We start from the raw sequence: 13495 nt of genomic DNA on the forward strand, positions 1-13495 counted from the left end.
GTGTCCTGAGTGGCAGAAATTCACAACCATGCACACACATGAGGCTGAATTTGAGGACAGCCCCAAAGAAAAAAGAAGAATAAATTGTTGCTTTGATTCTCAGAAAAAAAGTGTTCACTTTTTAAAGTCATTACCAAGATGTGTATTAACGTGGACTCTAACAGGACAAACAGCATTCCCCACCTACAGCCCTAAACAGCAGGCACGGGTGACTCATCCCTTTGCAGATTCTAAAGCTCTGTGCACAGGGCCCTAAAGAAATCAAATAAAGCAGCTCCAGTCTGCCACCTACCAAACTCTTGAGCTCGGCAGAGCTGGCTTCTAAATTAAGCGATCAAATGGACAGTTTAATTTTTTTCCAAACAGCTAAAAAGATGACGTTTTCAGATTTTAAGGGTGCCATGGGGGGAGGGAAGTGGCACAAGGCGGGTCAAGAGAAGTGACGGGGTGCTGGCCCATACCCCTGAAGTGTTGGCATCGAGGATATACACCAGTCAGACCCCAGGGCTCTTAAATCTCCTGGCCCAAAATGACATATTTCTTTAACTGCCAGGAACTCCTCAGAGGCACTCACGACGTTTAGGAGACCAGGATTCTCATTTTCAGCTTTGCTACTAACAGTTGCACTTGAGGCAAACGTGCACTCCTCTGGACCTTTCGTGTCCTCGCCTGGAGAAGAGACAGACTGGAGCGTGTGAACTTGCCTTAGAGTTCCAGTGCTGTGACACCTGCTGTCCTCTTTTTTGTTGCGCTTCTGGTCTTCTGAATTTTTTCCCCTTTACCTTGGTATTTTACCCCCCAGAAATGTTAAATAAGATAGGTTCCAACACTGCTTCATATTTTTCTTGTTAGAGAAATGCCCTACTTTATTCTCTTCAGTTACATGGCCCCTAGGTATGTGTGCATATGTATATCTTAAAACTTTTGCTGAGAAGTGTTACAATAAGGCTTATGAAAAGTCAGAATAAATATGGTGAGTATTTATTATTTAGCCAGCACGTGCAGTTTGTCAGTCTGGTTAAAGAGCCCTAGTTGACCAGAGTGGTGGATTTCTGCATAGTTTCCCCTCATTGTTATGCTGGCACATCAGCGAGGCTTCCCTTTATCAGTGTGCTGGTAGGCCGGGGAGAGCCCTGGTTTGTCATCCCTAGGAATGCTTTTCCGTCTGGGAAAAGGAATGGTCTTTTAGTGACCCAGAGGCATTTCTACTAAGGGGTGGGACATTTGGGGTCATAACCCATGGCCTGTCTTCTGCTGCATTTAGAACCACAAACAGAAATACTTCAGCTTCAGGACTTACATCTAATTTGTAATAAAATATCAGCCCAGTAAATTAAATCACTAAGAATGCAGATTAGGCCGACAAATCCTTTGGTGGTGTTGGTTGCTGTTTCTCATAAATGGCAACGAGTGTTCATTTTGGCACAAAGAGTAGTACATATCTTAGATATTATTCATTAACTCCAATGAGTTATTCCTGACTTTTCCTCTTCCTTTCTGTCTGCAGAAGTCTTCTGGGGAGCAGGGTGGAAGAGAAGGGAGCAGTAGTTCACCTGAGGGGGGTTGGTTTGCTGGTCAGCTGGCTCTTTGAAAAGTCCACATTATCTAAAAGAATACATTACTTTTCTTCGCACCACTAATGCATATGCTCCCAGTGCATGCAAATAACATCTAAAAAATTCTAATATTACTCAAAATGTCCAGTTGGCAGGAGGTAGAGTTGTTTGTATAATCAGACTGCTGTTGTAGGGCCCTAGATGTGTGACTAAGCTGAAATACTGGGAAAAGTAGGTTCCTGTTTTCTCCTTGCATCCTAGCAAGGATTTCCCTCTGAGAAGAAATGCTGGGAGAGGAGAACCAGGCACGAGTTGGTTGACTTCCTTCTGTTCGGGGCGGCTCTTTAATGAGGCTCCAGGCGCCCCACCCCCCCAATGGTGGCCACCGGGCGGTCTAAGCCGACGTAAATGGCAGTCATGGTTCTGAGAAAGTGGCCACACCAGTGTCTGAAGCAGCTGATTTGCGTTCTCTCTAGTTGTCCAATGTGTAGCAGCATCTTGTCAGCCCCAGCCTGACTGGGGGGCTTGTTGCAGCTGTGAAAATCAGTCTTTGCTCTCCACATACCCTCTCTCTCAGCCCTGGATCTATTCAAAATTGAAACAAATGGCGAGAAAAGAGGCTGTTGCCAGAGCAACAAAAGGATTCTTTAGAAATATATTCCAGACTATGTTTGTTCTCACAACTTGCATTTTGGCGAAAATGGCACTTTTGTAAAATGTGACCAGAGGAAAAATTGTAAGACACTGTATGCATACTCCTTGGTTATACCTAATTTTAAAGACTAAATAGCCACAGACTTGCATCATTACCTTGATCTACAAAGTGGAATATAAATCATCCAAATCTCGATATTTTGACTTTTGAACTTGGATGTGAAAGAATCTGCTGTGTCAGTGGAAATACCAAAGCCTGGCTTACTTAAAAATAAAAACATAAAACTATTGACTATTACGGTAACCCAGATAGTAGGATTTGCCTTCAAGGCCTAGCCTGATGGTGGGCACTAAGCTGACACTTCCTGACTACTTGTACACAAAGGCCTTTGGTGTTCAACTCTTGTTCTTGGCGGTAGAGTCCGAGCCTCATCTGCTCCTGGATCTGTCCGACCCCAGCTTAAAGCAATTGTGAAATGTTGACCAATTTACTTCACTTTACTAAGCCTCACTTATAAAATGGGTACTATAATAGTATATATACTTCAGCGTTGTTTTGAGGGTTAAATTAGATCATATAGGAGAAAGGCTTAAGCACAGTGTTGAACACATGTGAAACGCTCTATAAATGGCAGCTGTATGACTATTTAAGTATTTCTGCTTTTGTGGTAGGTTTTAGTGTATTTTTTTATGTTTCCTAGAAGTGCTGTATTCTGAGGAATAAGGGTACCTTTAATGTAAGGTACCTTAAAGTAAAACGTGAATACATTGTACAGGGCCCTTCCCTGGCCCCTAGCTGCTCTGCCCGTCTAAGGGCAACCCTGTGGCCTTGCTGTGATGCTGGGTGTCAAGTAGAATGCAGAAGATAGAAATCAGACTGACCAAGAAAAATTTCTCTTTTTTTCTGGAGGCAGCTTTTAGCAGTTGAGTCTTGATTGCAGGTGGCTTCTCCTGGTCCCCTGGCAGAATAAATCACAGCATGATGAGTATTTGCTGTGTGAGAACTTGTCCAGGTTTTGGCAGAGCCAGAAACACACATTGGTTCATAGCTCTCAGGGATCCCTTACAAAAGCTGGGTGATCAGCCAGCAGGGCTGTTTTGTTGCCGACTGCCTTCCTTAGGTTGTGACCTGGATGTAATCCATACGAAACCGTAGAACGCAAAGATCCAGGTTTTCCATGACAGCATCATGCAGTTCATGTTTGGAAATGCACATAGGATTCTCTGAGAAGTCCGTGAGATTTCCCAGTGACTCAGTTTGGAACCGACTCCATTGAAATGAGCTCAGCACTTGGCTCAGGAGTGCTGGCTTGGTCTGTTCCCGTGGGGTTCCCTTGAGGGTTGGACTCGCACGTGAACTGCCGGGCCTGGCTGCCGCGTCCTTCAGTCTCCCCAGGCCTGCTTGCTTCTGCGGGTCTGCTTGGCCCGCGTGCTTTCTGCTTTCCAGCCCCCTGCCCCCGGCCCGGCCTGTCGGTCACTGGAGCAGGAGTGCCTCAGCCCCCCCCCACCACGTCCCTCTCTCAGGTGAAGGGAGCAGTGACCGAGGGTGAAAGGGGGCGGTATGGGGGAAAGAAAGTGAGGAGAGGACTCGGAGAGAAGGCGAGCACAGGGTGTGCTTTCGCCATTGGTAGCATTGCTTTGTTCTGTCAGTCTGACTGGGTGGGGGTAGAGGTGGGCATGTGAGAAAGCTGTTACCCCGCGTAGGACTTGGTCTTCTCAGGGCTGTTTCCATATGGCGGACACCAGCCCTGAGCGCGGCCCCGGTGAGGTGGAAGGTGGCGCGGACGGCCCCGCCGCCCTAGACCTGGATGCTGCCCGGCCCGGCTGAGATAGCGGCAGGACTGCTTGTCCAACCTCACAGCACCCCACGCAAGGGAAGTGGGGGCTGGGCGTCGCCTTCCCAGGGATCGTGGGGGGTGCAGGCGCGGCGGGGTGTAGGTGCTGGGGGGGTGCAGGCGGCCTGGGGGTGCAGGCGGTGGGGCGGTGCTTCGGTCCGTGGCTCTGCATCTTAATCAGTTTAAGATTCCCGTTGTTTATGATACAGTCATTAATCCATAAGCTTTCATAATCCTGTGGTAAAAACTAAAGACTGCAGAAGGGTAGACCAAAAGAAAATTGCGGTTTAAAGGGTGTTATCAGATGCAGACTAGGGGCAAAATACTCTTGGGGAAGTACTCAGAGCTACAGTTTCTTGAGTTTTTTGCCCCCAAGCCATAATAGAGTCATCATTTTATATACTGTACCCCAGAGAAGCAAAAAACATATCATTATATGTAAAGGGAACAAAGAACTCAACCATATTATTAGATTTAAAAAAAAAAAACAAAACTGTCTAAAAACCAAGTGGACCAAGCAGGCATTAATTTGAGTAACTTGAGAGACTAGGATCTGTTTCTAAAAATCAGTTGGAAGGTCTAGAAGAAAATAGCAAACTCTTAAAATTCACAGAAAGCCATTCATATGCAAATAACGTGGTAAGGGGGTTGCAATGGCAACCACTTAATTCTGACCTCAAGGATCCTGGATCCTGGACCTCGGATGATCTATGCTCAGATTCCATTAACAAATAATTGCCCCAGTGTGGCTTTGCATATTTACGCCACAGTTCAGGCACTCTGTTTTGTTTGACAGTGCAACAATAGTGTTTTTCTAAGACATGAAGCCACTTAAAAAATAATCTGTGTCACTTATAACGAACTTTGCTGTAGCACAGTCAGCCATATTCATGAGTTCATTTATTGTACATGGTCCTTCCAGTAGCTTCATCGAATTGCAAACAATCATTTAAAAAAAAAAACAGCCCTCATTGCAGACTGAATCTAAAAATACACATATTGAGAAAATGAGGCCAGTATTAAAGTAATTTGAAAATTAGTATGGTGATGGTGCAAGGCTGGTTCAGCAGTAGAATTTTTACCTACTATGCCAGGAGACCCAGGTTTGATTACCAGCCCCATACACTCCCCCCCCCCCCCCAAAATCAACAAGTGATGCTGCAGTAACGGGATAGTCACATGAAAAAAAATGAAATGTGACCCCTACCATACAGCATATATATATATATGAATCAGTACAAATATGTGTCCACAAGTCTAAATCTAAAACCAAATGCACAGTGGCTATTTGTTCGCGGCAATAGAGGACAGCCTGTGGGACCCAGTGTTCAAGACAGGCTACCTGATTCATTGTAGAAATTATTCAATCCTAACTGGCCCCAAAGACCTTAGCAAGTAACAAATTCATGTTCTGACCATTTCATTGCTTATTAACTAATTTTTTAAGTGTCTTTTATTCTGTTATACCTTGCATTTTATTTATTTTGGCAGCTAATTTTGAATTACCTCTCTATTTTGGTTTTAGTCAAATAGGAGCTCTGTCTCCCTTAATCTCGTTTGTTGGATGGATAATTTTATCAAGGAAATATTCATAAAGTTGCATATAAACAGTTTAGCAAACCGTTTCTACCCTGAACATGCAGTATGCTTCATGACTAATTGATGGGAAGGAATAATCTGGCAAAGTTAAATTGTTGGGATGCATTTCAGCACTTATGCATAAGTTAAGGCTCTAGAAACCACCAGTGAAATAATTTGCACAGAAACATGAGTCATTACTGAGAATGACTTAGAGAATTTTCACCAGTGGAGAAACTGCATCTTTATAGATTTGTTTCTCTGCCTACTCGAAGGGCATCAGGTAATCCTTAATTGATGATCATTTATTTTGAGTAATTATAGCAGAAACTTCCTCTGGAGTTGTAAGGTCTTTTTTTTTTTTTTTACATGGGCAGGCACCGGGAAACAAACCCAGGTCCTCTGGCATGGCAGACAAGCGTCCTTGCCTGCTGAGCCACCGTGGCCCGCCCTGTAAGGTCTTTTTTTTTTTTTAATTTTTTTATTAATCAAAGAAAAGAAAAGAAATTAACACAACATTTAGAAATCATTCCATTCTACAAATGCACTCAGTAATTCTTAGTATCATCACATAGATGTATGATCATCATTTCTTAGTACATTTGCATCGATTTAGGAAAAGAACTAGCAAAACAGCAGAAAAAGATATAGAATGTTAATATAGAGAAGAGAATTAAAATAATAATACTAATAATATATATATATATAAAGGAAAAAGAAAAAAACAAAAACAAAAGATACAAACACACAAACAAACAAACAAAAAACCATATTTCAGGTGCAGCTTCATTCAGTGTTCCAACCTAGTTACATTACACTTAGGTATTATTGTGCTGTCCATTTTTGAGTTTTTGTATCTAGTCCTGTTGCAGTCTGTATCCCTTCAGCTCCAATTACCCATTATCTTACCCTGTTTCTAACTCCTGCTGGTCTCTGTTACCAATGATATATTCCAAGCTGATTCTCGAATGTCGGTTCACATCAGTGGGACCTTACAGTATTTGTCCTTTAGTTTTGGGCTAGACTCACTCAGCATAATGTTCTCTAGGTCCATCCATGTTATTACATGCTTCATAAGTTTAGTCTGTCTTAAAGCTGCATAATATTCCATCGTAGGTATACGCCACAGTTTGTTTAGCCACTCGTCTGTTGATGAACATTTTGGCTGTTTCCATCTCTTTGCAATTGTAGATAATGCTGCTATAAACACTGGTGTGCAAATGTCCATCTGTGTCTTTGCCCTTAAGTCCCTTGAGTAGATACCTAGCAGTGGTATTGCTGGGTCGTAATCCATTCTGCCATTCTATGTCTTTTGATTGGGAAATTCAGTCCATTAACTTTCAGTATTATTACTGTTTGGATAATATTTTCCTCTACCATTTTGGCTTTTGTATTATATATATCATATCTGATTTTCCTTCTTTCTACACTTTACTCCATACCTCTCTCTTCTGTCTTTTCGTATCTGACTCTAGTGCTCCCTTTAGTATTTCTTGCAGAGCTGGTCTCTTGGTCACAAATTCTCTCAGTGACTTTTTGTCTGAGAATGTTTTAATTTCTCCTTCATTTTTGAAGGACAATTTTGCTGGATATAGGAGTCTTGGTTGGCAGTTTTTCTCTTTTAGTAATTTAAATATATCATCCCACTGTCTTCTAGCTTCCATGGTTTCTGCTGAGAAATCTACACATAGTCTTATTGGGTTTCCCTTGTATGTGACAGATTGTTTTTCTCTTGCTGCTTTCAAGATCCTCTCTTTCTCTTTGAACTCTGACATTGTAACTAGTAAGTGTCTTGGAGAACGCCTATTTGGGTCTATTCTCTTTGGGGTGCGCTGCACTTCTTGGATCTGCAAATTTAGGTCTTTCATAAGAGTTGGGAAATTTTCAGTGATAATTTCTTCCATTAGTTTTTCTCCTCCTTTTCCCTTCTCTTCTCCTTCTGGGACACCCACAACACGTATATTTGTGCGCTTCATATTGTCATTCAGTTCCCTGATCCCCTGCTCAAGTTTTTCCATTCTTTTCCCTATAGTTTCTGTTTCTTTTTGGAATTCAGATGTTCCATCCTCCAGTTCACTAATTGTAGCTTCTGTCTCTTTAGATCTACCATTGTAGGTATCCATTGTTTTTTCCATTTTTTCTTCTTTGTCCTTCACTCCCATAAGTTCTGTGATTTGTTTTTTCAGATTTTCTATTTCTTCTTTTTGTTCAGCCCATGTCTTCTTCATGTCCTCCCTCAATTTATTGATTTGGTTTTTGAAGAGTTTTTCCATTTCTGTTCGTATATTCAGCATTAGTTGTCTCAGCTCCTGTATCTCATTTGAACTATTGGTTTGTTCCTTTGACTGGGCCATATGTTCAATTTTCCGAGCGTCATCCATTATTTTCTGCTGGTGTCTGGGCATTTGATCAGATTTCCCTGGGTGTGGGACCCAGCTGGTTGAAAGCTTTTTCTGTGAAATCTCTGGGCTCTGTTTTTCTTTTCCTGCCCAGTAGGCTGCGCTCGTGGCGCTCGTCTGTCTGCACGGCATTCGGCCCGGGAAACCACGCGTGGAGGCGGGGGTCGCTGGCCGCCGGGGCTTGGGAGAGTGCCGGTCCTAATTGCCCAGCTGGCCCGAAACGCCAAGCGTGACGGGAGGGCCCCGCTATCCAACGTTCCCAGTCAGACCGGGGAGCCACGTGTGTGGAGGGGACCCCAGTCACCAGCCGCCCCGGCCGGGAAAACGCGCGCCCCTCGGGTATCTCACCGCAGCAGATTCTCCCTGCCCGTTCAGCTGTTCCAGAATGGGGTACGCTGTCTTTTTGGTCTCTGTCGTGACTCCGGGAGCTGTTTCGTATTGTTTCTGTTTCTTTAGTTGCTTTTCTGGAGGAGGAACTAAGACCCGTGCATCTTACTAAGCCGCCATCTTCTCCGGAAGTCCCTGTAAGGTCTTTTGATGAGAACTATGTTCTGATTGTTTTTCAAATAATTTTCTTAATGCTGCTCTGTCATCTTTTTTCCACCCCTGTACCCCATGGAAGAGTATTTTTCTTGCCAATTATAATTTCATGGGAGGATTTTTAGGATAAAAGATACCCAGTTAAACTTCTCTGGGTCTTCGAGATGGCAAAGCATTAGTGCAGAATTAAAAAAAAAAAAAAATCATTGGCCCCTGAAATAAGTAGATCCTTCCTTCCCTTTTCCTCTCCTTTCCCCCTCCTGCCCCCGAAGAAAGTCTTGTTGGTTAAAAGCCTCTAGTTATCGATTAATACTAGCTGACGTGTAGATTTCATGTGTTCTGCACGGACATTGTGGTTATCAGTGGAAAACCCTGTTTATGACTCGTGAGCCCTCTGACCTCTAGTTCCTTAACTGGCCACTGAAGCAGAGTTATTCGATATCAAAGTTGGGTCTAGGTTGTCCGCAAACTCTTGTAACTTAATGAGATACGATGAAAACAAGCGTAGGTTCTGTTCTCCAAAGGAGTAGAAAACTCAGAGCCTCCTTACCCTTTTTTACCCTATTACTTTCACAGTAAATAAATAGACTTAGAAAGATGCCCCCTCCTAATACAAGCCCCCTGCCACTCCCACCTGCAGGAGAGCCACTCAGCCCTCACAGTTGCAGCTTTCTGAGGAGTGCTGACCCAGTCTGGGCTGAGGTTTGTGTGAGTCCACAGTGAAAACAAGGAATTCTGGTAAGAATATAGTAAGACTTTATAAAATTAAATTTGTTCAATTTAAAGGCTGTCCTTATTCTTAGATTATGGTCCCTCACCCTTTTTGTGTTAAAATGTCCTTTCTTTTATGGGATGATGATGGGAGGAGATAATGGTTGTTTTTCAGTGTCTTCATATTAGCTAAATAAAAATATTGGCCTCCCATCAGTTTTTCTGGCTCTTGTAACTAGTGTATGCAGTCCAGAGTAGGAACTACTGCTCTAGATCATCAGTCACCCACCCGCCCGGGGGTTCAGCTGTGTTATCTGCACTTTACATCTCTAGTGTAGTGGATGCAGCCCACCACATAGTAAGTGCTCAGTAAATGTAGGTTCACTGACAGAAACACATGTCTGCACTATGCTGATTAATCTGTGCTAGCTCAGCTGGAAATTTCTGGATATTTGGGAAATGGTAAAGGATTTTACACATGCTGCTTGTTAATTGTCAATTCTCCCAGATGATGAAGGTATAAATAATTGAGACATTACTTGAAGAATTGATAAGAATTAGAGTCATTTCAGAACCGGCAGGCACTAACACTAAATTCTGTTTGGGCTTTATAGAATACATTTTCATTGAAAAATTTAAAACCTTAATGGGCGATATGATTTCAAAGATACAGATTAACCAAAAGCAACAGTCCTTGGACAGAAATCCTTGATTCATGTTATAATTAATACTTTATGTCATTCTACTTTTATTTATAAATAGTCTGTTCTGGTTTGAAACTGTTGCATACCACAGAAAAGCCATATTCTTTTAATCCTAACCCAGTCTCATGGGGGCAGGCCTTTTGTTTGGGTAGGATCTTTTGATTAGCTTGTTTCCATGGAGATGCTTTCCATCTAATTGTGGGTGGGACCTTTTGATTATATGGTGATGTGGCCCCACTCATTGAAGGTGGGTCTTAATCCTTTCACCAGAACCCTGTATGAAGGGAATAAAAAGCATAAAGCATAGAGAATTCAGAGCCAACACAGAGGGCAGAGGGATGAAAAGAACACTCAGACACCTGGAGATTCAGGAGCTGAGGGAGCCATTTGGACTCTGAAGTTGGGAGAGAAGGGCAGTAGACATCACCATGTGCCTTCCCATGTGACAGAGAAACCCAGAGACCTGATCAGCCTTTCTTGAGAGAAGTTCTCCTCTTGTTGGTGCCTTAATTTGGACACTTTCATGGCTTTAGGATTGTAACTTGTAACTTAATAAATCCCCTTTATAAAAGTCAATCCATTTCTGGTATGTTGCATTCTGAGGGCTTTCGCAAACCAAAACACCGTCCAGATCCCCCTCAGTCTGAATAGCTGACTGAAATTTGGGTCCAGAGAATAGGGGCCACCGGGAGCAGTTAGGCCAACTTGGATGGCATCTGCAGTTGGCCTTAGGGCTTGGGCAGTGCGGGATCTGAGCTCTCCCTGGGTGGAAGAAGGCCCTTAGGGGATGCCACCCAGGTGTCTGCAGTTGTCATAAGCAAGATTTCACAAGAGCCACACTGCTAAAATTTACAGCCACATGTCCTGCACGTGGACAGAGGGACGAGCAAAGCAGATCTCTTGTTAATATACCTCAATCCCACTGTGTAGAGAAAAGGGGGCAAGGATTCAGGGGTGGGAGATTAGGAAAGACCCAGATACTCTGTTGTATGAACTAAGAAAGGCTACATGGAGGCAGCGAGATGTGGGAAGTTGCTTAAAATGATGGCCTGACCTACTGGAGGAGTGATGTAATGCTACATTTTGTGGCTGTCTGTGAACGCTTTCAAGGCTGGATTTTCACTAATCAGCCACAGATGGCTGTCCTGGTAAGGACAGTGTTGTGTTTTTTTTTTTGCAGATCGTTTTGTGGATGACGTTATTGTTCTAGGTGCATATGCAATTTCAGATGATCTCCAACCACACAGGCTCTTAGAGCAAAGATGAAAACATAAGCTGATTACACTGCTTAGATTTTGTTTCTTCTGGTCTGGTGGGTTTTGTCCCTTCTTGTTTGCAGTTTTCTGCTCACACGGGGGTTCCATCTCAAGAACTCCCATAAGAAACCCACACAAGAAACATCATAACAGACCCTTATATTGTTGACCTTCTCTCTGAGGTTTTCTTTCTTGAAGTGGCTTTGACCAAGGGTGACCATTCCAAAGTGGCATTTATACCTGCAGTGAGGAGGCTGGTGGCACCCAGGTTGGAATGGAAAAGGCATGTATGGAATCTCTTTAACTTGCTGTTGTCTTGGTGTAGGGCTAGCAAATCAACCTGCTTGGCAACAGGCAATTGTCTTTTTTGGTACAGCTTTTCCCTTCCTATCATCTCCCTTGCGGTACTCCTCTTGTTTTCTCACATGGTAACTGTTCTTATCATCTGTTCTCTCGTAGGTACGAACCAAGTTTTGAGTGCGTTTTGATCTCTCCTTTGCACATGGAAAAATGCTTTTGTCTCAGAAGCTAGTCTTTGGTCTGCAACAAAGCAGTAGTCTACTATGATGGCTCAGAAAGCGGACTCTGGGGCCATGTTGCCTGGAATTGAGTCCCACCTAAACCATTGATTAGCTGTGTAACCTTATTTAACCCCATCTGTGCCTCATAGTTTCCTCATCTGTGTAATAGTAGTATTAATAGCACAAACTCATAGGATTGTTGTTAGGAGTAAATGAGTTGTTATATTTAAATAGCTTAAACAGTGCCTGGTACATAGTAAGTGCTCAATAAGCATTAATTGCTATCATTGTTATTCTAATAATTGCAGACTTCAGACTTTAATTAAAATGTCAGTTATGAATGTATATAATTGGGGAAGGGTGTTTAAAGCTTCAATTCGATAGCTTAGGCCATATCATCTTTACTTAAAATCTTTTTACCATAGAAGACATTCCCCAAAGGTTTGTCCAGTGAAGTGAAGACTAGAAAGGAAATGGGAATCAGAAATGACATGTGGAGTTGGTCAACAACACCTTGTTACCGTGTGGAGGACCATGTAATCGGCACTGTGGGTAGCTCTGGGATGGGGACGGAGACTTGGAATCCAGGGAAGAGGAAACATACTTCCTAACCACTGCCCCCAAGTCTGTGACCAAATGGGAGTACACATGAGCCAGGAATACATCCTTTGAGGGTCTAGGAGCCTTGGAAGAAATGCTGTTTTATTAAAGGGCAGATACATTCTATGTCACAGTAAGGCTTCTGTTTTTACTATCATTGTTCTGGATCATTTTCTAGATAGTTGATTAGCCATTTACTCTGAAACTTTAAGTTTTTTACCCATGATATTCTAAATTGTATTCTGTGTATCTCTTCTTTCTTGAAACAGAGTAAAGGGCACCTAGTTTAGCCTTTTCTTTGTGAGGGTCACCAGTTTTAGGTGTCCCCCAAATCCTGCACATAAGATACAAACAGGATCACACTCCAGTCTTTGGGAAGAGAAGGTCTTGATGGTGTATTTAGTGGAACAAAAACTGGCATTATCTGATATGGTGTGCCCTCCTCAAAGCACACCTTAATAATTGACAATTTGCCCAAGAGAATGTGAAAGAGAGAGTGTCCCTACCTACCAACCATTCATGACCTGCAAATAGCTATCAGGGACTGCCAAAGTTGCTTCATACCATCAGAATGGAAGATGACTTGAGGAAAAATAAAAATTTAGATGGAAAAGAGAAGGAAGCATACAGATGAATGCTAACTGGCATGCATAGGGGTATTGCATATCACTCTGTACATCCATTATTGTACCCCATGATCAAAGCAGATGGTCCCAGAGTTAGAGTTAAAGAACTAAGTGTGTTGTTCCTTATTGGGAAACAGAGACTCCCCCACTAACCCCCCCAGACCCAAGGCTGACCAGTGGCCCTGCCCTCAGGGCTCCCAGTAGAAGAGCATGCTCTCCTGGGCTGTAGGACAGGTCTTTGTACTCTGCCCGCAGTGCTGACACATTCTCTGGTCTTTCCACTCTTCAGGGTCATTGCTGCCTCTGGACACCACCCTTGCCTCTTCTGCAGACTGCCACAGTCTGCCTTGTTCTCCATTTCCCCTTTTACCTTTAGTCCTCTGTCACCTGTCATTTTCCTGCACTGTGCTCCACAACCAGCCAGCACCCTCACCAGTTCCCACAGGGCAGCCGTGGCCTGTGCTTTCAGTTGTCCTTACTGCAGCCAGGGATAGTTGGAAACATTTCAGAATTTT

General features: G+C 43.2%; 1 protein-coding gene across 5 annotated transcripts in view; it reads left to right on the plus strand.

Moving 5' to 3' along the window:
* Nucleotides 1-13495, plus strand: part of LHFPL2 (LHFPL tetraspan subfamily member 2) — a 184270-nt gene that overhangs the window by 152237 nt on the left and 18538 nt on the right. The window lies entirely within an intron of this gene.

The sequence above is a fragment of the Tamandua tetradactyla genome, chromosome 21 (genome assembly GCF_023851605.1).
Source record: "Tamandua tetradactyla isolate mTamTet1 chromosome 21, mTamTet1.pri, whole genome shotgun sequence".
Lineage (NCBI taxonomy): Eukaryota > Metazoa > Chordata > Mammalia > Pilosa > Myrmecophagidae > Tamandua > Tamandua tetradactyla.